The sequence below is a fragment of the Lissotriton vulgaris genome, chromosome 8 (genome assembly GCF_964263255.1).
Source record: "Lissotriton vulgaris chromosome 8, aLisVul1.2, whole genome shotgun sequence".
Classification (NCBI taxonomy): domain Eukaryota; kingdom Metazoa; phylum Chordata; class Amphibia; order Caudata; family Salamandridae; genus Lissotriton; species Lissotriton vulgaris.
The window spans coordinates 200230061-200256545 of record NC_141696.1 but is presented as its reverse complement, the minus strand read 5'-3'; positions in this window follow the sequence as shown (position 1 = coordinate 200256545).

The window sequence follows — 26485 nt, the reverse complement described above, 5'->3', positions numbered from 1 at the left end:
AGCCCACTCTGCCACCCCAGTTCAGACATGGCTATATGCAAATCAGTCTGACCCTGTGCCTCATGGGAACAGTCCAGCCCGAACTGCCAAGCCATGTCTTACCTGGACCGGAAACAAGCTTCCGAGGACCGGTTTCTGGCATTCCAGCCATCTTCAGCCCGGCTTGCTTGAATCCAGTGGCAAAGTGAGCAAGGGACTCACGTCTGAGTATACCCTGCCACACTTATGGCGGCCAAAAGCGGTACAAAAGTGGGTGGGGATGGACGGAGCATTTGAATCAATCAAACACTCACACCCAGTCAAAAGATCTGGGTTTAATCCATCACCATTCTTTAGCCCACTCTGCCACCCCAGTTCAGACATGGCTATATGCAAATCAGTCTGACCCTGTGCCTCATGGGAACAGTCCAGCCCGAACTGCCAAGCCATGTCTTCCCTGGACCAGAAACAAGCTTCTGAGGACCGGTTTCTGGCATTCCAGCCGTCTTCAGCCCGGCTTTCTTGAATCCAGTGGCAAAGTGAGCAAGGGACTCACGTCTGAGTATACCCTGCCACACTTATGGCGGCCAAAAGCGGTACAAAAGGGGGTGGTGATGGACGGAGCATTTGAATCAATCAAACACTCACACCCAGTCAAAAGATCTGGGTTTAATCCATCACCATTCTTTAGCCCACTCTGCCACCCCAGTTCAGACATGGCTATATGCAAATCAGTCTGACCCTGTGCCTCATGGGAACAGTCCAGCCCGAACTGCCAAGCCATGTCTTACCTGGACCGGAAACAAGCTTCCGAGGACTGGTTTCTAGCATTCCAGCCATCTTCAGCCCGGCTTGCTTGAATCCAGTGGCAAAGTGAGCAAGGGACTCACGTCTGAGTATACCATGCCATACTTATGGCGGCCAAAAGCGGTACAAAAGGGGGTGGTGATGGACGGAGCATTTGAATCAATCAAACACTCACACCCAGTCAAAAGATCTGGGTTTAATCCATCACCATTCTTTAGCCCACTCTGCCACCCCAGTTCAGACATGGCTATATGCAAATCAGTCTGACCCTGTGCCTCATGGGAACAGTCCAGCCCGAACTGCCAAGCCATGTCTTCCCTGGACCGGAAACAAGCTTCCGAGGACCGGTTTCTGGCATTCCAGCCGTCTTCAGCCCGGCTTGCTTGAATCCAGTGGCAAAGTGAGCAAGGGACTCACGTCTGAGTATACCCTGCCACACTTATGGCAGCCAAAAGCAGTACAAAAGGGGGTGGTGATGGACGGAGCATTTGAATCAATCAAACACTCACACCCAGTCAAAAGATCTGGCTCACTTTGCCACTGGATTCAAGCAAGCGGGGCTGAAGACGGCTGGAATGCCAGAAACCAGTCCTCGGAAGCTTGTTTCCGGTCCAGGGAAGACATGGCTTGGCAGTTCGGGCTGGACTGTTCCCATGAGGCACAGGGTCAGACTGATTTGCATATAGCCATGTCTGAACTGGGGTGGCAGAGTGGGCTAAAGAACGGTGATGGATTAAACCCAGATCTTTTGACTGGGTGTGAGTGTTTGATTGATTCAGATGCTCCGTCCATCGCCACCCCCTTTTGTACACCATGACTGCACAGACTTGCACGCAGAAGACAGCATTATACAGGCCGGGGTTCTCATCAAGTATTTTACCAGAAAAGTCCCAGCAATGGCTCAGTTTTTCACCGTACTCGTCTCCTCTGTGCACATCGGACGCATTATTTCACCGTACTCGACCCCTTTAGAATACATCAACCCGTTATTTCACCTACCTCTTCCCCTTCAGCACTCTCAAAACACGTTATTTCACTGACCAGTATATTACAGATGAGACACGCTATTTCACGTCCCTTCAGCATCCTCACACACCCTCTCACACCCCCTCAGCCGCCTCACCTTCACACACCCTCACTCACCCACACACCCTCAAAACCCTCACACACCCTCACCCTCACACCCCCTCACCCTCACACCCCCTCACCCTCACACCCCCTCAACCTCACACCTCACACCTCCTCAACCTCACACCCCCTCAACCTCACACCCCCTCAACCTCACACCCCCTCAACCTCACACCTCCTCACCCTCACATATCCTCACCCTCACATACCCTCACCCACACACACCCTCAACCCCACACCCCCTCACCCTCACACCCCATCCCCCTTACCCTCACCCTCACACACCCTTACTCACACTCTCTCACTCTCTCACTCTCACACACACTCTCACCCCCTCTCACTCTCAAACCCCCTCTCACCCTTACACCCCCTCTCACCCTCACAGCCCCTCTCTCACCCTCACCCACCCTCTCGCCCTCACTCACCCTCACACACCCTCCCACCCTCACACACCCTCTCACCCCCTCTCACCCTCTCACCCACACACACCCTCGAACCCTCACACACCCTCGAACCCTCACACACCCTCGAACCCTCACACACCCTCGAACCCTCACACACCCTCTCACCCCCTCACCCACCCTCCCACCCCCTCACCCTCACTCACCCTCTCACCGCCTCACCCTCACTCACCCCCCTCATCCTCACCCTCACACCCCCTCACATACCCTCACCCACACACCCTCTCAACCTCACACCCCTCACCCTCACATACCCTCACCCTCAAACCCCCTCTCACCCTCACACCCCCTCTCACCCTCACAGCCCCTCACTCACCCTCACCCACCCTCTCGCCCTCACTCACCCTCACACACCCTCTCGCCCTCACACACCCTCTCACCCCCTCTCACACACCCTCTCATCCACACACACCCTCTCACCCACACACACTCTCGAACCCTCACACACCCTCTCACCCTCACACACCCTCTCACCCACTCTCACCCCCTCATCCACCCTCCCACCCCCTCAACCTCACTCACCCTCTCACCCCCTCACCCTCACTCACCCCCCCTCATCCTCACCCTCACACCCCCTCACATACCCTCACCCACACACCCTCTTAACCTCACACCCCCTCACCCTAACATACCCTCACCCTCACACCCCCTCACCCTTACCTTCACCCTCACACCCCCTCACACCCCCTCACCCTTACCCTCACCCACCCTCACTCACACTCTCTCACCCTCGCACACACTCTCACCCCCGCTCACCCTCAACCCCCCTCTCACCCCCTCTCACCCTCACACCCCCTTTCACCCTCACACCCCCTTTCACCCTCACACCCCCTCTCACCCTCACACACCCTCTCACCCTCACCCACCCTCACACCCTCACTTACCCCCTCACACACCCCCACACCCTCACACACCCTCTCACCCTCACACACCTTCTCACCCTCACACACCCTCTCACCCTCACACACCCTCGCACCCCCTCACCCTTGCACCCCCTCATCCTCACACCCCCTCACCCCCACATCCCCTCACTCTCAAACTCCCTCACACCCCCACTCCCTCACACCCCCACTCCCTCACACCACACACACCCCCACACACTCACACCCCCACACCCTCACAACCCCACACCCTCACACCCCTCACCCTCACACCCCCTCACCCACCCTCACACCCCCTCACTCTCACACACCCTCACACCCCCTCACACATCCTCACCTCCCTCACCCTCACCCACCCCCTAATGCCCCTCACTCACCCCCTCACCCCCCTCATCATCACACCCCCTCTCACCCTCACACCCCCTTACATCCCCTTACCCTCCCTCACATCCTCACACCCCCTCACCCCTCACCCTCAGACCCCCTCACCCTCACACACCACTTCACCCTCACCCACCCCCTCACCCTCACACACCCCCTCACCCTCACACACCACCTCACCCTCACACACCCCCTCACCCTCACTCATCCTCTCACCCACGCTCACCCACCCTCTCACCCACCCTTTCACCCTCACCCACCCTTTCTCCCTCACCCTCACTCACCCTCTCACCCACCCCCTCACCCTCACACACCCCCTCACCCTCACACATCCCCTCACCCCCACATTCCCTCACCCTCACACCCCCTCACCTTCCCTCACACCCCCTCACCCTCACACCCCCTCACCCTCACACCCCCTCACCCTCACACACCCCCTCACCCTCACACACCCCCTCATCCTCTCACCCACACAATCACCTCCCCTGACCCTCCCTGACCCTCACACCCCCTCACCCACCCCTCACCCTCACACACCCACTCACCCTCACACATCCTCTCACCCTCACACCCTCTCACCCTCACCCACCCTCCCTCTCCCGCCCTCCCTCACACGCTTTCGCCCTCACTCTCCCTCACACCCCCTCACACTCACACCCCCTCACCCACTCACACCCCCTCACCCTTAAATGCCCTCACTCACACACCTGCACCCCCACACACCCTTACCCTCACACACCCTCATTCACACACACCCTCACACACCCTCACCCTCTCACACACCATCACCACTCTACTGCCCTCACTCAACTGCCCTCCCTCTACTGCCCTCACTCTACCGCCCTCACTCTACCGCCATCACTCTACCACTCTACCGCCCTCACTCACTCTACCGCCCTCACTCACTCTATCGCCCTACCTCTATCTATCTATTGCCCTCCCTCACTCTATCTATCTATCGCCCTCCCTCACTCTATCTATCTATCGCCCTCCCTCTATATCGATAGCCCTCCTTCTATCTATCCCCCTCCCTCCCTCTATCTATCGCCCTCCCTCTATCTATCGCCCTCCCTCTATCTATCGCCCTCCTTCTATCTATCGCCCTCCCTCTATCTATCGCCCTCCTTCTATCTATCGCCCTCACTCTATCGCCCACCCTTCCTCTATCTATCTATCGTCCTCCCTCTCTTCCACCCACCTCCTTCTCTAACTCCCTGTTCTCTTCTCTTCTCCTGTGCTGATCTGCTGTTCTCTTCCACCGCCTCCTTCTTTAACTCTCTGTTCTCTTTTGCTGATCTGCTGCTCTCTTCCACGCCGCCTCCTTCTTTAACTCCATGTTCTCTTCTCCTGTGCTAATCTGCTGCTCTCTTCCGCCGCCTCCTTTTTTACCTCCCTGGTCTCTTCTCCTGTGCTGATCTGCTGCTCTCATCCACCCCACCTCCTTCTTTAACTCCCTGGTCTCTTCACCTGTGCTGAACTGCTGTTCTCTTCTACCCGCCTCCTTCTTTAACTCCCTGTTATCTTCTCCTGTGCTGATCTGCTGCTCTCGTCCACCCCAACTCCTTCGTTAACTCCCTGTTTGCTTCTCTTCTCCTGTGCTGATCTGCTGTTCTTTCACCCCGCCTCCTTCTCTAACTCCCTGTTCTCTTCTCCTGTGCTAATATGTTGTTCTCTTCCACCCGCTTCCTTCCTTAACTCCCTGTTCTCTTCTCCTGTGCTGAACTGCTTTTCTCTTCCACCCGCCTCCTACTTTAACTCCCTGTTCTGTTCTCCTGTGCTGATCTACTGCTCTCTTCCACCCGCCCCCTTCTCTAACTCCCTGTTATCTTCTCCTGTGCTGATCTGCTGCTCTCGTCCACCCCAGCTCCTTCTTTAACTACCTGTTCGCTTCTCTTCTCCTGTTCTGATCTGCTGTTCTCTTTCACCCCGCCTCCTTCTCTAACTCCCTGTTCTCTTCTCCTGTGCTAATATGTTGTTCTCTTCCACCCGCTTCCTTCCTTAACTCCCTGTTCTCTTCTCCTGTGCTGAACTGCTGCTCTCTTCCACCCCACCTCCTTCTTTATATCCATGTTCTCTTCACCTGTGCTGATCTGCTGCGCTCTCCCACCCTGCCTCCTTCTCTAACTCCCTGTTCTCTTCTCTTCTCCTGTGCTGATCTGCTGCTCTCTTCCAACCCGCCTCCTTCTTTAACTCCCTGTTTTCTTCTCCTGCGCTAATCTGCTGTTCTCTTCCACTCGCCTCTTTCTCTAACTCCCTGTTCTCTTCTCCTGTGCTGATCTGCTGCTCTCTTCCACCCACCTCCCTCTCCAACTCCCTGTTCTCTTCTCCCAAGCTGATCTGCTGCTCTCTTCCACCGCCTTCTTCTTTATATCCATGTTCTCTTCACATGTGCTGATCTGCTGCTCTCTTCCACCCGCCTCCTTCTTTAACTCTGTTCTTTTCTCCTGTGCTGATCTGCTGTTTCCTTCCACCACCTGCTTCTCTAACTCCCTGTTCTCTTCTCCCATGCTGATCTGCTGTTCTCTTCCTCACGTCTCCTTTTCTAACTACCTGTTCTCTTCTCCTGTGCTGATCTGCTGCTCTCTTCCACACCGCCTCCTTCTTTAACTCCCTGTTCTCTTCTCCTGTGCTGATCTGCTGCTCTCTTCCACCCCACCTCCTTCTTTAACTCCCTGTTCTCTTCTCCTGTGCTGATCTGCTACTCTCTTCCACCCTCCTCCTACTTTAACTCCCTGTTCTGTTCTCCCGTGCTGATCTGCTGCTCTCTTCCACCTGCCTCCTTCTCTAACTCCCTGTTCTCATCTCCTGTACTGATCTGCTGTTCTTTTCCACCGCCTCCTTCCGTAACTCCTGGTTCTCTTCTCCTCTGCCGATCTGCTGTTCTCTTCTACCCCGCCTCCTTCTTTAACTCCGTGTTCTCTTCTCCTGTGCTGATCTGCTACTCTCATCCATCCACCTCCTTCTTTAACTCCCTGTTCTCTTCCCTCGTGCTGATCTGCTGTTCTCTTCCACCCCACCTCCTTATCTAACTCCCTGTTCTATTCTCTTCTCCTGTGCTGATCTGCTGCTTTCTTCCACTCCACCTCCTTCTTTAACTCCCTGTTCTCTTCCCTCGTGCTGATCTGCTGTTCTCTTCCACCCCACCTCCTTATCTAACTCCCTGTTCTCTTCTCTTTTCCAGTGCTGATCTGCTGCTCTCTTCCACCCCACCTCCTTCTTTAACTAACTGTTCTTTTTTACCGTGCTGATCTGCTGCTCTCTTCCAGCCCACCTCCTTCTTTAACTCCCTGTTCTCTTCTCCTGTGCTGATCTGCTGCTCTCTTCGACCCGCCTCCTTCTTTAACTCCCTGTTCTCTTTTGCTGTGCTATTCTACTGCTCTCTTCCACCCACCTCCTTCTCTAATTCCCCGTTCTCCTCTATTCGTCCGTACTGATCTGCTGCTCTCTTCCACCGCCTCCCTCGCTAGCTCCCTGTTCTGTTCTCTTCTCCTGTGCCGATCTGCTGTTATCTTCCACCCGCCTCCTTCTTTAACTCCCTGTTCTCTTCTCCTGTGCTGATCTGCTGCTCTCATCCACCCCACCTCCTTCTTTAACTCCCTGGTCTCTTCACCTGTGCTGAACTGCTGTTCTCTTCTACCCGCTTCCTTCTTTAACTCCCTGTTATCTTCTCCTGTGCTGATCTGCTGCTCTCGTCCACCCCAACTCCTTCGTTAACTCCCTGTTTGCTTCTCTTCTCCTGTGCTGATCTGCTGTTCTTTCACCCCGCCTCCTTCTCTAACTCCCTGTTATCTTCTCCTGTGCTAATATGTTGTTCTCTTCCACCCGCTTCCTTCCTTAACTCCCTGTTCTCTTCTCCTGTGCTGAACTGCTTTTCTCTTCCACCCGCCTCCTACTTTAACTCCCTGTTCTGTTCTCCTGTGCTGATCTACTGCTCTCTTCCACCCGCCCCCTTCTCTAACTCCCTGTTATCTTCTCCTGTGCTGATCTGCTGCTCTCGTCCACCCCAGCTCCTTCTTTAACTACCTGTTCGCTTCTCTTCTCCTGTTCTGATCTGCTGTTCTCTTCCAGCCCACCTCCTTCTTTAACTCCCTGTTCTCTTCTCCTGTGCTGATCTGCTGCTCTCTTCGACCCGCCTCCTTCTTTAACTCCCTGTTCTCTTTTGCTGTGCTATTCTACTGCTCTCTTCCACCCACCTCCTTCTCTAATTCCCCGTTCTCCTCTATTCGTCCGTACTGATCTGCTGCTCTCTTCCACCGCCTCCCTCGCTAGCTCCCTGTTCTGTTCTCTTCTCCTGTGCCGATCTGCTGTTATCTTCCACCCGCCTCCTTCTTTAACTCCCTGTTCTCTTCTCCTGTGCTGATCTGCTGCTCTCATCCACCCCACCTCCTTCTTTAACTCCCTGGTCTCTTCACCTGTGCTGAACTGCTGTTCTCTTCTACCCGCTTCCTTCTTTAACTCCCTGTTATCTTCTCCTGTGCTGATCTGCTGCTCTCGTCCACCCCAACTCCTTCGTTAACTCCCTGTTTGCTTCTCTTCTCCTGTGCTGATCTGCTGTTCTTTCACCCCGCCTCCTTCTCTAACTCCCTGTTATCTTCTCCTGTGCTAATATGTTGTTCTCTTCCACCCGCTTCCTTCCTTAACTCCCTGTTCTCTTCTCCTGTGCTGAACTGCTTTTCTCTTCCACCCGCCTCCTACTTTAACTCCCTGTTCTGTTCTCCTGTGCTGATCTACTGCTCTCTTCCACCCGCCCCCTTCTCTAACTCCCTGTTATCTTCTCCTGTGCTGATCTGCTGCTCTCGTCCACCCCAGCTCCTTCTTTAACTACCTGTTCGCTTCTCTTCTCCTGTTCTGATCTGCTGTTCTCTTTCACCCCGCCTCCTTCTCTAACTCCCTGTTCTCTTCTCCTGTGCTAATATGTTGTTCTCTTCCACCCGCTTCCTTCCTTAACTCCCTGTTCTCTTCTCCTGTGCTGAACTGCTGCTCTCTTCCACCCCACCTCCTTCTTTATATCCATGTTCTCTTCACCTGTGCTGATCTGCTGCGCTCTCCCACCCTGCCTCCTTCTCTAACTCCCTGTTCTCTTCTCTTCTCCTGTGCTGATCTGCTGCTCTCTTCCAACCCGCCTCCTTCTTTAACTCCCTGTTTTCTTCTCCTGCGCTAATCTGCTGTTCTCTTCCACTCGCCTCTTTCTCTAACTCCCTGTTCTCTTCTCCTGTGCTGATCTGCTGCTCTCTTCCACCCACCTCCCTCTCCAACTCCCTGTTCTCTTCTCCCAAGCTGATCTGCTGCTCTCTTCCACCGCCTTCTTCTTTATATCCATGTTCTCTTCACATGTGCTGATCTGCTGCTCTCTTCCACCCGCCTCCTTCTTTAACTCTGTTCTTTTCTCCTGTGCTGATCTGCTGTTTCCTTCCACCACCTGCTTCTCTAACTCCCTGTTCTCTTCTCCCATGCTGATCTGCTGTTCTCTTCCTCACGTCTCCTTTTCTAACTACCTGTTCTCTTCTCCTGTGCTGATCTGCTGCTCTCTTCCACACCGCCTCCTTCTTTAACTCCCTGTTCTCTTCTCCTGTGCTGATCTGCTGCTCTCTTCCACCCCACCTCCTTCTTTAACTCCCTGTTCTCTTCTCCTGTGCTGATCTGCTACTCTCTTCCACCCTCCTCCTACTTTAACTCCCTGTTCTGTTCTCCCGTGCTGATCTGCTGCTCTCTTCCACCTGCCTCCTTCTCTAACTCCCTGTTCTCTTCTCCTGTACTGATCTGCTGTTCTTTTCCACCGCCTCCTTCCGTAACTCCTGGTTCTCTTCTCCTCTGCCGATCTGCTGTTCTCTTCCACCCCGCCTCCTTCTTTAACTCCGTGTTCTCTTCTCCTGTGTTGATCTGCTACTCTCATCCATCCACCTCCTTCTTTAACTCCCTGTTCTCTTCTGCTGTGCTGATCTGTTCCTCTCTTCCACCCACCTCCTTCTCTAACTCCTTGTTCTATTCTCTTCTCCTGTGCTGATCTGCTGCTCTCTTCCACCCCACCTCCTTATCTAACTCCCTGTTCTCTTCTCTTTTCCAGTGCTGATCTGCTGCTCTCTTCAACCCCACCTCCTTCTTTAACTAACTGTTCTTTTTTACCGTGCTGATCTGCTGCTCTCTTCCAGCCCACCTCCTTCTTTAACTCCCTGTTCTCTTCTCCTGTGCTGATCTGCTGCTCTCTTCGACCCGCCTCCTTCTTTAACTCCCTGTTCTCTTTTGCTGTGCTATTCTACTGCTCTCTTCCACCCACCTCCTTCTCTAATTCCCCGTTCTCCTCTATTCGTCCGTACTGATCTGCTGCTCTCTTCCACCGCCTCCCTCGCTAGCTCCCTGTTCTGTTCTCTTCTCCTGTGCCGATCTGCTGTTATCTTCCACCCGCCTCCTTCTTTAACTCCCTGTTCTCTTCTGCTGTGCTGATCTGCTGCTCTCTTCCACATACATCCTTCTGTAACCGCACACACACATACATACAACCACGCACACACACACATACAACCACACACACAACCACACAAACACACACAACCACACACACACAACCACACAAACATCACCCCACACACAAACATCACCCCACACACAAACATCACCCCACACACAAACATCACCCCACACACAAACATAACTTCAGGCACAACTACACTCACAACCACATGCACAACCACATGCACAACCACACGCTCAACCACACGCTCAACCACAAGCTCAACCACGTGCTCAACCACACGCTCAACCACACGCTCAACCACACGCTCAGGCACACGCACAGCCACACGCACAGCCACACGCACAGCCACACACACAGCCAACCACAACCAACCACACACCCAACCACACACACATCCACACACCCAACCACACACACAACCACACACCCAACCACACACAACCACACACAACCACACACATCTAGCCATCGCCCTCACTCTATCTATCGCCCTCACTCTTTCTATCTATCGCCCTCACGCTATTTACCTATCGCCCTCACGCTATCTATCGCCCTCACTCTATCTATATATCTTTCGCCCTCAGTCTAATTATCTTTCGCCCTCCCTCTAGCTGCCCCATACCATCAGACAGGCCAGTTCATGGACCTGTTTCAGAAAGAATCTGAAAACCTGGTTGTTTCCTAGGATGGAAAACTAGTTATTTCACTGCCTATTACGGGCTGGTAACGTGCTGACCATCACCATTTCTAAAAGCGCCAGGATACCCGTAGGGTGACAGTTTTTGCGCTATATAAGTGATTTTTACATTACATTACATTACATCTATCGCCCTCCTTCTAGCTATCTTTCACCCTCCCTCTAGCTATCTATCGCACTCACTCTATCTATTGCATCACCACAGCATCACTCAGGGGTACCACAGCATCACTCAGGGGCACCACAACATCACTATGCGCCACCACTGCATCACTGAACGCCACAGCATCACTCATCGCCACCACAACATCACTCAGCGCCAACACAGCATCAATCTGTGCAACCATTCAACAACAACTGATTCAAAAAAATTTCTCTCAATGTTTCAAGCTTTATTACAAATGTCATAAAAAGATGTTAATATTTCACTTCTGTTCTTGGATTTTCGTCACAATAAAATACACTGAACATAATCTTTGCAAAAGTTATTTACAAAAGTTTAAGCTATTGCCATTATAAATTACAATAACTTATATTTAATTATTTAGAAAAATTAAAAGCCATTGTTATTTGTAATATCTATACATCTAAGTCACATAAATACAAAACATGTTGCATTACAAATGCTATAGGTGTCACATTTGCAAACGATAAAAGTATTGGCATTGCAAATGGCAAAGCTATTAATTTCGCTATTTTCAAAACAAACACATAAATAAAAAATGTGTCATTTACAAGACCAATAGCTCAAACTTTCCTAATGCGAGACCTATTGCATTGCAAATGCTTGTTTTAAATGATTGCTTATGTGCAGGAAGGTATTCCTGTTTATGTGCAGGAAGGAATACCGTCCTGCACATAGACAATCAATGGCCTTATGCTGTTTCTATGTCTGTTGCATAACGCAGCACTCATAGAAACATTTCTCCTCGTTGCGCCAGGGTAAGACCAGGTTTTTAATTTTGGCCCTGCCCTATATTTACACAACCATTGTAAATATAGGGCAGCTTAAAAATCAATGGATGTTACAGTGGAACTCCCACGACAACACCCAATGCCCACACCTTTCACGCTAAGTATAGCGTGAAAGGGGGCCTTATTTACAAGGCAGCGTTAAGCCACATTAAGTGGCTTAATACTGTCATGTAAATAAGGCGAAGCCCATATCACCACCATGACGTCAGAAAAAGTGATGTTTTGGTGATGATAGTGGCTTGTAAATATGTCCCCCGGTTTTTAGAGTAGCCCCACTAGGCCCCATGGAATGACTCACACCTGCTCTGGGACAAGATACTCTCCCGATGATAACATGCACTTCTAATCATCAATACATAACATTCTAATCTTTGCATCAACTGACATGTTTCTCCAAATGTCTTCTTTCTTCTGCCTCTGAATGTTTTTTCCCCTTCGGGGTTTTTCCAATCTTACAAACGTTCTTGAGGCCACGTGCTTACCACAGATTGTTGCTCTGTGTAGGTGGCATCATGGCTACCGGAAGGAATAGCATTAGCATCAAGCTGCACCAAAGTCAAGACAGGATCTCACTCCAGTCCAGACCCTTACAAAACTATTTCTTTTGCCTACTTTGCTACATTACTCTAATTTTCGTAGAAGTGCGAAATGCTGGTCCTGCTCATGTTGAAAGGTAGATTTAATACCCAATATGATTTGTGAGGGCCTATTAATCAGGCTACTGATTTTCGATTCAAGTTCAGAAAATAATTAATCATGTCTTGAACACAACCGCACTTTCATCAATACATTTTTTTTCTAGAGAGCTTAATTTTAGGTTGGAAAGTAGTCTCGATGAACGTGTATTTGCAATTAGCTATAGCATGCCAGCAGATTGAACTATTTGAAACCATGCAGAAAAATCCACATAAAGCCTGGTGAAATGGTTTCTGTTTCAACCACCGAATCTATATAGCCAATTACACTACTACAAGTATGTGCATTAAGAGAAACATGTTAATATATTCAGACTTGCAACAAACGTATTTACTACTGATTTATAAGTTCCTAAATTTCTTTGAAATATTTTACCCTCCGCTTCCTTTCTCTTCCTACTATGCCGTGTCACCTTTCATGGTTTTTATTGGTTTTAAGCCAGATACAACGCACTGTATCGGTGCATTTGTCACCAAGAGTGGAGACTGCCATGCAGTTAGTGTCATAATGAGATTCATATGTCCACACGCACCCCCACCCCCACCAGGGATGACCTTTGACATGGATGAGCTGAGCCAGGGCACCCACCTTCATAGGGGAACACTGGCTGCCTCATAAAGGTGTTGCAGTCAGCAGTCTCCATCTGGATCCAGCAAACAGACTTAAGGGCTCATTACAATATCAGGCAGAAAGCCTCCGTCTGACAGTCGGACTCTTCCTGACCGAGTCAAAGCCCTTTCAACCGACTCGTCGGTTTACAGTCTGACTGCCCAATTACGATGTTCACGATTGGAACATGAACCGGCCAGCCATTCCGCCTCGGTGCTGACCGACTCACGGTGTATTACTGTTGGTCGGAACCACACTGTAACCCCCTATGGACGGCATCTCTGCCCTCGGAATGACAATGTCACTTTCCAACAGCCTTTCCTCGCCGGCCTGTCCGACACTAAAAGGCTATAAGAAAGTGACTTTGGGGGCCCCTGGCAGGACCCCCTGGTCCCCGCAGCCTATGGTTTGTGGCCGAGGGGGTACCTAAGGTACCCCCTGTAAAATCCTGCACTGTGTGGCAAGCACCATGGTGTGCCTGTGACAGGGTGCAGCGTTTTCCACACACACCTCATTTACCCATAGGAGCAGGTGCTTCGGCTGGTCCTTGGGCGTAACATGAGTTCCCATAGAAAACAATGAGAATCCGACCAAACAGTGTTCAGTCGCATCATAATTCAGCAGTCACAACCGCCGACCACAAGCCACTCGGTACAGAATCCGAGACGTGTCGGGCAGAGGCTTTCCGCTTGACAGCATGATGTGCCCCAAAATATTTTGTTAAATTATTTTTTTATGTTCCCTAGGTACCTGTGTTTAACCCTCACCTAACCTCCTTCCCTGTATTTCCTCTCCCTTCTATCTGGCATCCCTTGCCCACAATCCCCAACCTGCCCCTCACCAACAACTTGGATCTACAGTGAAGCCACTGAACTATGTGTGATTCAGGGGAATTGGGGTGATGGCGGAGATGTTGGTGTTCACAGGCTACTCATGGCTCTGATGCAATAAGCTGATGACTAGCCTGTGAACACAAAAGGGGCCTCCTGCTGCCTTATTTTACCCACAATCAGGAACAAGACCTCAAAATGTGGTTCCGCTCACTGCTATCCAAGCAAAAGCCATCCCTGCCCTCCACCACCCCTTTTAATCTTGGAACAATCATTCACTAATTTCAATGTTCGTTGGTTTGTTCTGCAGATGTCACCTCTGAGAAGAATGAGTGTATTCACCTCTTGGCATTATGGAGAACCTCATTTCAATCAGTGATCAGTATGGGTCCTGATCCAGGGGATTAGAGTATTTCTGTGTAATCTTCTTCCATATGTTAAGTATTGTAGGTATGGAAAGTGTTGACACGTTTGTTATTTCCAGGCTGTCTATGGGAACTCACTCCAGTATTAGCTCCCGAAAGTGCATCTAGTACCCCCAACAGCAGAGCTTCACACAGCTGCCGGTTTGTGATAAGTCACAGAAAATGTATTACATTTCTCCTATCTTTCGTACCCTACTATGGTTCCCCATGGATGCAAGAACCCAATCTGGACTGCTCACATCACCCATAAGGCCTGCCTCAGCTCCCACCCTCATTTTTGGTTGGAAAACTGAAAGTATTTGGTGCTCAACAGGGATCAAGAAATGCTGAATCTCTCCGACTATTACCTCTGTCATTCATATAATAACACTATACTCAACAGACATTTTCTGGCAGTGCAACAAGGTCCTGGATCTGGCTCCCAATAGTTCTTTGCATAGCCTCTAGTCCTGCCACATTTAAACTGCTGCTCAAAATCCTCTTGAGAGACACATTGGATAAATCAAGGATCACTTCTCTGCTTCTCTTCTGATGCTGCACTCCGAAAGTCTCCAAACGCTGGGATGCGCCGTATTCACAAGAATACGATGCACCCCTGCCTTTCCCTTAACGTTGATGGTAAATGTAGATACCTAGTGTCAACTTAGGCACTATTGTACCGTTGTGCAAGGGTGCCCCCATTGCAGGGAAAGATTGTTTATGAGCAGGATGGTGTGCCTTCCTGCATGTAAACAGTCAATAGTGTTTTGCTGTTTGTATATGTGCTGCACAGTGCAGCACACATAGAAACAGCAAAAACAAGGAGAAATTAAGCATTTGCTAAAGCTAATGTTGCAAAGTGAACCAACTCCTCCCCCCTCCCTCCACCCACTTCCCGGTCTGCCATCCTGACACCAACTGTCCATCCTAATACATGTAGACTATTGTCTCTATGTGTCCTTTCTTAATGTTGCCAAGTGAACCAACTCCTCCCCCCTCCCCCCACCCACTTCCCGGTCTGACGCGCTAATGTTGCAAAGGGAACCAACTCCTCCCCCCTCCCTCCACCCACGTCCCGGTTTGCCATCCTGACACCAGCTGTCCATCCTAATCTATTTAGACTATTGTCTCTATGCGTCCTTTCTAAATATTGCAAAGTGAACCAACTCTTCCTCCCCCCTCACTCCACCCACTTCCCGGTCTGCCATCCTGACACCAACTGTCCATCCTAATATATGTAGTCTATTGTCTATATGCATCCCTTGTTTTTCTTGCGCAGCAACCAAATCAATAGGGACTGTTCGGGTTGCAAAGTGAACCAACTCCTCGCCCCTCCCTCCACCCACTTCTCGGTCTGCCATCCTAACACCAGCTGTCCATCCTAATATATGTAGACTATTGTCTATATGTGTCCCTTGTATTTGTTGCTCAGCAACTAAATCAATAGGGTCTGTTCGGCCTTTCGATCAAAAACACGCGCGTATTGGACACGCATGTATTCAAACCAAGGTTGTGTATATATAAACACGCGATAATGTTGCAAAGTGAACCAACTCCTCCCCTCTCCCTCCACCCACTTCCCGGTTCGCCATCCTGACACCAACTGTCCATCCTAATATCTGTAGACTATTGTCTCTATGCGTCCTTTCGTAATGTTGCCAAGTTAACCAACTCCTCCCCCCCTCCCTCCACCCACTTCGCGGTATGCCATCCTGACACCAACTGTCCATCCTAATATATGTAGACTATTGTCTCTATGCGTCCATTGTAGTTGTTGCGCAGCAACCCAATCGATAGGGTCTGTTCGTCCTTTAGATTAAAAACATGCGCGTATTTGACACGCGCGTATTCGAATCCAACGTTGTGTATATATAAACACGTGCTTATTCGAATTCAACGTTCTGTCAAAATTTCAACTCAATCGGTGAAGAACTTTCGTAGATTTAAGATTTTTATCAAACGCACATTGTCATTTTTATGTGTTTGTGCTTTCGATTAAAAACACGCGCGTATTCAAATCCAACGTTGTGTATATAAAAACACGCGCGTATTCGAATGCAACATTATCTCAAAATTTCAAAGCAATCGGTGAAGAACTTTTGGAGATTTGAGATTTTGAACAAACGAATAGGTAAATTTTTATTTATATAGATTTGCAAACCGTGGATACGGTGATAGCGCTTTGCCCTACATTTATGTTTCCTTCCTAGTGTGTTGTTTACTTACCTGATTTTATGAAGGAGCTTGGGGTTTTGCAGCAGTCTTCTCCTTCAGAAAAATTAGGAGTCCCTACAAGAAAAAGAAAAAGAGAAAGAAGATTATTTCAGATCCATTTTCTCACCTCCTCTCAGAATTTAATGCATCTAGAATTGTATAGGTGGGCAAGTGAATTATCCTTGTGCAAAAAACAGGAAATTTCCAACTACCTTTCTGTTTATTTAACAATTATTCCTTTTATTTACAGCCTTATGATTCATGTTGCCATAATAAATGTCATACTACCCGTAGCAGAAGAAGGGAGCTTTGAGGTACAAGAGCGTTTAAGTAGAGATTGGTATGTTAGTGGGGTTGGTTGTTTTCTAAAGAATGTCTCCTTTTTTCTTACAGCTTTGAGTCAGTCCTTGATGACATCTTTTAAGTTATCCTTGATGAAGTCCTCAGGTTGCTGAACACGACAAAGGATTTCTTCCTTTTTTCCTTGTTTTGTCTTCCTTCTTCCCCATATTACCTTTGTTGTCGAAAATGTGTCTAGCATCATAGGTGATAGGGAGAAGTTGTGGATCAGTCTTCATTTCCATGACGTTCCTGAGGAAACACAGGTGAGATCACAACACTCTTCTCCAGAGAGTCAGAGCAGCCAGTATTCCATAAGTGCCTTAACTTACCTTTTAATCGAGTCTCTATAATGAAGCACTAGGATCCTTACATTCACCTCTGTGGATTCTCAAGTGCTCAGACATGCTGTGGCATTCCACCTCAGCATGTTATGGATGCTGTTTTGCAGCTTGCTCTGCTTGAATCGGGTAATTTGGTGAGGTGCCCTCCCAAGAGGGTCTCAGCCACTTGAACCATTAGGTTGCACTCTCAAGGATGCATTTTTGATGCCTAGGATTTTTCCACCACAGAACCTTTTCTCATCTTCTGTCCATTCTTCACATTATAATCCAGGCCAGGTTTGCTGTTTGGAGATATTAGAGATTGCAGCTGTCAAAGCACCAGCACCAAGGAGACCAGTGGAGAAGAGGGGTCGTTGGCAGATGGACCCGCCGCCTACAGCCATCCCAGCAGCAGTAGGAGCCAGCCGCGAAGCCAAAATCAAGGCGGCAGGTGGTGGTGAGCATATCAGCTCAATTGTGCAGGAATGTTTAACGCCATTGGCACTCTTGTTGTTACATGGCATGAGCATGCAAGGTCAGGGGATAGCAGGCACACTCGGATCAGTGCGCACACTATTGGGTCATGCACAGGGGCAGCCAGGCCACCCGGCGAGTGAAAACAACAGAGCAACCCCTCGGCATGGCTTGGCAGTTCGGGCTGGACTGTTCCTATGAGGCACAGGGTCAGACTGATTTGCATATGGTCATGTCTGAACTGGGGTGGCAGAGTGGGCTAAAGAATGGTGATGGATTAAACCCAGATCTGTTGACTGGGTGTGAGTGTTTGATTGGTTCAGATGCTCCGTCCATCACCATCCCCTTTTGTACCACTTTGCTCGCCATAAGTTGGCAGGGTATGCTCAGACGTGAGTCCCTTGCTCACTTTGCCACTGGATTCAAGCAAGCCTGGCTGAAGACGGCTGTAATGCCAGAAACCGGTCCTAGGAAGCTTGAATCCGGTCCAGGGAAGGAATGGCTTGGCAGTTCGGGCTGGACTGTTCCCATGAGGCACAGGGTCAGACTGATTTGCATATGGCCATGTTTGAACTGGGGTGGCAGAGTGGGCTAAAGAATGGTGATGGGTTAAACCCAGATCTGTTGACTGGGTGTGAGTGTTTGGTTGGTTCAGATGCTCCGTCCATCACCACCCCCTTTTGTACCACTTTGTTCGCCATAAGTTGGCAGGATATGCTCAGACGTGAGTCCCTTGCTCACTTTGCCACTGGATTCAAGCAAGCCTGGCTGAAGACAGCTGTAATGCCAGAAACCGGTCCTAGGAAGCTTGAATCCGGTCCAGGGAAGGCATGGCTTGGCAGTTCGGGCTGGACTGTTCCCATGAGGCACAGGGTCAGACTGATTTGTATATGGCCATGTCTGAACTGGGGTGGCAGAGTGGCCGAAAGAATGGTGATGGATTAAACCCTGATCTGTTGACTGGGTGTGAGTGTTTGATTCGTTCAGATGCTCCGCCCACCACCACCCTCTTTTTTACCACTTTGTTCTCCATAAGTTGGCAGGGTATGCTCAGACGTGAGTCCCTTGCTCACTTTGCCACTGGATTCAAGCAAGCCTGGCTGAAGACGGCTGTAATGCCAGAAACCGGTCCTAGGAAGCTTGAATCCGGTCCAGGGAAGGCATGGCTTGGCAGTTCGGGCTGGACTGTTCCCATGAGGCACAGGGTCAGACTGATTTGCATATGGCCATGTCTGAACTGGGGTGGCAGAGTGGGCTAAAGAATGGTGATGGATTAAACCCAGATCTGTTGACTGGGTGTGAGTGTTTGATTGGTTCAGATGCTCCGTCCATCACCACCCCCTTTTGTACCATTATATCAAGGCAGCTATGAAGGGGTGGAAGTGCCTGAAAGGGAAAAGGCCAGACACGTGGCGACCAATATGGTTCAAGCAGCTGACTGTAGTAAATGTCCTCTCCACTGTTCTTCTCTGGCTAGACTGTACTATGCTATCTGTGACATCATAGAATGCCTGGGTGTCCCTCTAGCTCACAGTGTCTCTCTCTTACTTACTGTGGCAGTTGGTCATCTCAGGCTGAGCTGCTAACATCTGGCTCCTGGTGGGGTTTTCCTTACAATCTTAACCTGTCAATCTAACCTGGAAGGAACCTGCAATAAAGGAGCTTAACTTACTAAGCGGACTCTGCATCTTTCCTTTACTACATTTTGGCGACGTTTTGAACTGGATTAATCTACGCGTGCAGTTAAGAATAAGGAATCTAGCAACTACAAAGAAAAGAACCCAAGACATCAAGAATTGTGGAAAAATTCGAATTTAAACCAAAAGGTAATGCCCAGCTGACCCGACCAGTGTCGTGTTCCACCTGGACAGCCTGCACCCTGGGCATGTGTTTTTTTTAAATTGGATGTCTACTGTCAACCTGCGTCAGTTTTGTTCTGCTACTTCAGCTACTTGTCTGGACTCCATGTCTACAAATCTGATCAGCAGAAAACCAGTTTGGCAGCGTTTTCGTCTGAGGGAAAATAAAACAACAGTGACTTTGACATCTGGCCCTTCAGTTTTGACAGTGGCGATTTTGGTGAGCTAATGCGCTTATGTGCTCAGCATTACTCTGTGACTGGGAGTACTTTGCCAGCCTTCTCTGTGTTTTTCGTCTCAAGAGTGACATTTTCGGTAAGCTGATGCACTTGTTTCCTAAGGCGGGTGCCAAGGGTGTGTTTTATCTGTTGGTGAGGCATTTTTCTATGCTCTTGGGGACACTTAAAATGTTGCCTCTGCTCTACTGCGGTTTAACCGCTGTCTTTCAAATAGGCCACAAGCACAAATCGCGCACATGCAGTCAGCACGCGCAGCCTTACCTGTGCTGTGATTCGTGCGAGTCATTTTCAGTGACATCTGCCTTCACCGCGAGCCCTTCTCTGCTGTGGACGTTTTGGTGCAGGCTTCAGCCGCGAGCCACCCGGCGCCGCGTCGAATGCCGTGCCTCCGTTTTGTTTTTCTCTGATCTACTCCTCGCATTGCCAATCACGATCATTGTACCTCAGTGTGGCAAATGTCGCAAAGAGTTTTCGCAAAACGTAGTGTTTTGTTTTGCCTCCCGAACTGTAAGAACTTTTGCCTGCATGTTCAGTGCCACGTTTTCAATATGCTGTGAGTTTGGGCAACACATGGATCACGAGATGCTTTGGATCTTCACGAAGGGAAATGTTTCTGTCGAAGTCGAAGCGCACCTTCATCCCACTCAAAAGTCGTTTACTTTGAAGGTATTTATCCAGCACTGGTGCCAGCAACAACCGGCAAGGGAAAGGTTCTGAGGGCAACTGTTCAGTGCTTCATTTTCTTCACGCTGCAGTTAATTTGGGAAATGTATCTGTGGAAGTTGGAGCGCACCTTTTCTTCCCTTGACTTTTCTTCGGTGATGGCATTCAATAGACGGCCTGATACCTTGTTTGTGTGGCAAGTCTGAGCGTTTACTGTGGACAACAGTACTGTCAATACTTCGACCCGCAAGTCTTCTACTGGGACACAGCAAGTTGACTTTTTGTTTGTCCTGTTTGCTATTTGGTCTGGGCGTTTGGATTCCGGGTGAGAGGTCGCTCACCGGTGTTAGTTAATTTCTGTGATGTTAACTTCTCTCTGCAGGGGTGTATTTAGTGTTTAACAGGTTTACACTATCTAAGGGTGGTTGTGTGCTGTGTGCGTAGTCTGTGCCCATTTCTAGGGTGTTCTAGGACCTTATTATTGTGTACTCTATGTAGGGCATATTGGGTATATGCATGTCTGTTGTTCATCCCTCCATTTTGCTTTTAGGGGGATGTTATGTCTGTACCCTACTTAGTGGAGGTTGTGTATTTGTTTGCGGGTAGTCCATGCCCCTTGTTTATTCCCAGGATTACTACCCTGCCATGTACCCTTTGAGGTTGAGTGCTTACGGGTAGTCCATGCCTCATCGTTTGTTCCGGGGTTATTGTCTTTATTCTGCGGTGTACCCTTTTCTGGGGAAGTTGGTGTTTGTGGGTAGTCCATGCCCCATCGTTTGTCCCAGGGTTTTTGTCTTTATCCTGCGGTGTACCCTTTTCTGGGGAAGTTGGTGTTGGTGGGTAGTCCATGCCACATCGTTTGTCCCAGGGTTATTGTCTTTATCCTGCGGTGTACCCTTTTCAGGGGAAGTTGGGTGTTTGCAGGTAGTCCATGCCCCATGTTTATTCCGAGGATTACTGTCCTGCGGTGTACCCTTTGAGGTTGAGTGTTTGCGGGTAGTCCATGCCCCATTTTCCGTCCCAGGGTTATTTTGCTTACCCTGCGGTGTACCCTTTTCAGGGGAGGTTGTGCGTCTGTGGGTAGTCAACGCCCATTTTTATTCCAGGATTGCTGTCCTGCGGTGTACCCTTTTCAGGGGAGGTTCAGTGTCTGTGGGTAGTTCATTCTCCATACTATGCGCTGTCCCCTGCTTTTGGTGGAGATTGTTTGTGCACTATTTTCCTATCGAAGTCTGCCTTCTTGCAGCTACTGGCCAGGGCTTCATTTTGGTTAGATTTTGAGCTGTGAATCTATCATACGTTTAGTGTCAGCACATCTTTATCAGGGGTAGTTTGTTTTTTCCTTTGGTGAATTCTTGTCAAAGGGGTTTGCTCTCTTGTGTTATCTTAAGTGAGTCTTGCCCTATTGTGTCTCTCCCAGTCTACACTCATTTTTGTTTCTAGGGTGTTTACCCTGTGGTGTACCCATGTGTGGGGAGGTAATGAGTGTCAGCAGCTAACTTAGCTGTTGGTCTTGTTTTTTTCGAAACCTTGCTGTTTCGTTAAAGGAGGGGGAGGAGGCACATTGTGAGTCAAGTCAAGTCAAGTCAAAGATTTATATAGCGCGCTACATACCCAGAGGGTCTCAAGGCGCTTGAAGGAGGGTGGGGAATTACTTGTCGAATATCCAAGTTTTAAGTTGCTTTCTGAATGCTAGGTGGTTCTGAGTGAGACGAAGGTGAGTGGGGAGTGAGTTCCAGGTTTTAGCTGCTAGGTAGGAGAAGGATCTACCTCCCATGGTGGTTTTGTTGATGCGAGGTACGGTGGCGAGGGCTTGGATGGAGGATCGTAGCTGGCGGGGGGGGGGGTGTAGAAGGAAAGTCGTGTGTTGAGGCAATCGGGTCCAAGTTCGTAAAGTGCTTTGTGTGCGTGGGTTAGGAGGCGGAAAGTAATCCTCTTATTGACGGGGAGCCAGTGGAGGTTTTTCAGGAGACTGGAGATGTGGTCTTTACGCGGGATGTCTAGTATGAGTCTGGCTGATGCGTTCTGGATGCGTTGGAGTTTTTTCTGGAGTTTTGCGGTGGTACCGGCGTAAAGGGTGTTTCCGTAGTCCAGGCGGCTTGTAATCAGTGCATGGGTGACCGTTTTTCTGGTTTCGGTGGGGATCCAGCGAAATGTTTTTTTGAGCATGCGAAGAATGTTGAAGCAAGATGAAGTGACGGCGTTGACCTGTCTGGTCATCGAGAGTGAGGAGTCCAGGATGACCCCCAGGTTCCGTGCGTGGTCCGTCGGGATGGGTGCTTTTCCAAGGGCCTCTGGCCACCAAGAGTCATCCCAGGCGGAGGGGGAGGTACCTAAGATAAGGACTTCTGTTTTGTCTGAGTTCAGTTTCAGACGGCTATGCCTCATCCACTCGGCTACTTCTTTCATTCCTTCATGTAGGTTGGTTTTGGCGGTATTAGGGTCTTTGGTGAGTGAGAGGATCAGTTGAGTGTCGTCAGCGTAGGAGATGATGTTGAGGTTGTGTTGGCGTGCGATGGTCGCGAGGGGGCTCATGTATACGTTGAAGAGGGTGGGGCTGAGTGAGGATCCTTGTGGTACGCCGCAGATAACTTCCGTGGCCTCTGACTTGAATGGTGGGAGGCGGACTCTCTGTGTTCTTCCGGTGAGGGACGAGGTGATCCATTCCAGTGCTTTTCCTTGGATTCCGATGTTTCTGAGGCGCTGAAGAAGGGTGGTATGGCAGACTGTGTCGAAGGCTGCGGAGAGGTCAAGGAGGATGAGGGCGACTGTGTCTCCATTGTCCAGTAGAGTTCGAATGTCGTCTGTTGCTGCGATGAGGGCGGTCTCCGTGCTGTGTTTGGCTCGGAAGCCGGACTGTGAGGGGTCGAGGGATTTGTTGGTTTCGAGGAAGGCGGCGAGCTGGTTGTTGACAGCTTTCTCAATGACTTTGGCTGGGAATGGAAGGAGCGAGATGGGGCGGTAGTTTTTGAGTTCAGTGGGGTCAGCTGTGGGTTTTTTCAGAAGGGCGCTAAGTTCGGCGTGTTTCCAGCTTTCTGGGAAGGTGGCGGAGTTGAGGGAGCAGTTGATGACGTCTTGGAGGTGTGGTGCTATGATGGAATCTGCTTTGTTGAAGATGTGGTGAGGGCATGGGTCTGTGGGGGATCCTGAGTGGATGGAGTTCATCAGGCGGATGGTGTCCTCAGTGGAGATTGGGTTCCAGTCGTTAAGGATGTTCAAGGGGGGTGAAGGTACGGCAGAAGGTTGGGTGGGTTGGTCTCCGGGTTGGTTGTCGAAGCTGTTGTGGATGTCTGCGATTTTGTTGTGGAAAAACGAAGCTAGGGAGTCGCAGAGGGCTTGAGAGGGGGTGATGTCGTTGGAGTTGGCTGAGGAGTTGGTAAATTCTTTGACGATGTTGAATAATTCCTTGCTGTTGTGGGCGTTGTTATCTAGTCGGTCTTTGAATGCGGCTTTTTTGGCAGAACGGATTAGTTGGTGGTGTATGCGGGTGGCTTTTTTGAAGGCGTCCCTGGTGCTGGTGTTTGGGTCTTTTTTCCAGGCCTTCTCGAGGGAGCGACAGAGTTTCTTCGATTTCTTAAGATCATCGTTGAACTAGGAGGCGTTTTTGCTGCCTAGTTTGGTTTGATGTTTTTTCAACGGTGCTAGGATGTCAGCGCTGTTTGAAAGCCATTGGGTGAGGTTGATGGCTGCTTGGTCGGGGTTTGAGGAGTGGACAGGGGGGTTTTGAAGGAGCGATGAGGAGATCTGGTCGATGGTGATTTTGTTCCAGTTTCTTCGCAGAGAAGGTTGAGGGTGGTTGTGAGTTGTGATCTTATTGTAGATAAAGTGAACGCAGCTGTGGTCCGTCCAATGGAGAGTTGTGGTGTGACTGAAGGAGACGTGTTTGCTGGAGGTGAAGATAGGGTCAAGTGTGTGACCTGCGATGTGGGTGGGGGTAGTGACAAGTTGTTTGAGTCCGAGGTTGGCGAGATTGTCCAGAAGGGTGGTGGCGTTGCTGTCATTGCTCTTTTCCAGGTGAAAGTTGAGGTCTCCCAGTAGAATGTATTCCTCGGAGGGGAGGGCGTGTGGGGTGATAAAGTCAGTGATGTCGTCGCTGAATTGTGCACGGGATCCTGGAGGTCGGTATAGGAGGGTGCCTCTGAGAGTGGTCTTGGGATCGGTGTGGATCTGGAAGTGAAGGTGTTCGGCGCTGGTAAGGTTGACGTCTGAGCTGGTTGAGATGCGGATGGAGTTCTTATGGACGATAGCGATGCCTCCTCCTGTCTGGTCGGTGCGGTCCTTACGGATGATCTTGTATCCTTCCGGGATGGCAATGGTGATGTCTGGGGCTGATGAGGCGTTCATCCATGTTTCTGTTAGGAAGGCGACGTCGGGAGAAATGGTGTCTAGCAGGTTCCAGAGGTCGATGGCGTGTCTGTGGACTGAGCGGGTGTTGAGCAGGATGCATTTTAGGTGGTTGGAGTCAGATATCTGTTGTGTGTTAGTGGATGAGGAGTTGTACTTGGTGCCGTCGAACTTACAGGAGTTGCAGGAGAAGGGTCCATGGGTGTGTCCAGGAGCGGCTTGGGCGCAGTTGGGGAGTCGACCGGGGTTTAGGGCTATGAGGGTGGTTGCGTCATATGTAATGCGGGTGGGGTGGGTGGTACGAGGGCCAGGGGGTCTGGCGCTGGGCGCGGTCCAGGCGTGGGCGGGCGTAGACGGGCTTACCTTTGGCGCACCTTCGGCGCGGCCGTAGCGCGTGTGGACATCTGACATAAATGGAGAGTGGAGGGGGCGGAGCATGGGAGGGGCAGCAGGGAGGCGGTAGTGTGGATGAGGGGCGGGCCAGGGGATACCAACAACAAAATGGAGGGTCAAAGGGAAAGGCAGACAGGGGCAGCAAATACACAAATGCGTCGAGTGATCAGTTGAATGAAAGAAATGCACAGACACAAGAAAAAATGAGCACAACAGCCTGAGCGAGGTCGCGCTAATTATGCCAAACAGTAACAGCGGCGCTATGCGTGAAAAGCGCTACAATGCTATGGGGCTCAGTAAAAACAGTGCTGTAGTAAACACACAAGTAACGATACCAGGGATGCGTTAGCGCGGAGCGTTTCAGCTGCAAGTGAGGAGGAGCGTGGGGGAGCAACCGTTCTGAAGCAAGTCCAGGTGGTCACAGTTTGGCCGGGGGAGTGGAAGGCTCGGTAAATGTGGGTGGGAGGGGCAGCAGGGAGGCGGTAGTGTGGATGAGGGGCGGGCCAGGGGATACCAACAACAAAATGGAGGGTCAAAGGGAAAGGCAGACAGGGGCAGCAAATACACAAATGCGTCGAGTGATCAGTTGAATGAAACAAATGCACAGACACAAGAAAAAAAGAGCACAACAGCCTGAGCGAGGTCGCGCTAATTATGCCAAACAGTAACATCGGCGCTATGCGTGAAAAGCGCTACAATGCTATGGGGCTCGGTAAAAACAGTGCTGTAGTAAACACACAAGTAACGATACCAGGGATGCGTTAGCACGGAGCGTTTCAGCTGCAAGTGAGGAGGAGCGTGGGGGAGCGACCGTTCTGAAGCAAGTACAGGTGGTGTGAGAAGTTGGCCTGATATGCAGTGCTCACTATTCTAGTGATCACTATGCATCAGTCCAAACGACCCTTATGGTGATTGGTTGTAAGTCAACCTTAGACCAGCTATCCTAGTAGCGTGGACACGAGCAGTCTTCGGGCTAAACTCTAGAGGGCGTGTTAAGCCAGCTGTTATACCATCACATACCCCTTGAACACCAAGTGAAAGGACACCACACAAGTGTTATGAAAATAAGCAGTGTATTTATTAGAATCACAACAGCCCTGTACTCTTTATGAGGACAGGGTACTAAGCACACAATCAAAACTCTTAGGAAAATACTTCAAGTGCACAATCTACACAAATGCCCGAGGGCACGGAAAGTTTAGTGTTCTCGGGCGAACCCGATAAGGTAAGTCGGAAGCGAGAGGGACTCGGGACCCTTAGATAATGAGGCTATGCGGGCACCGAAATGCCGAAGTTACCTAGCCCAGGGGCTGCGGC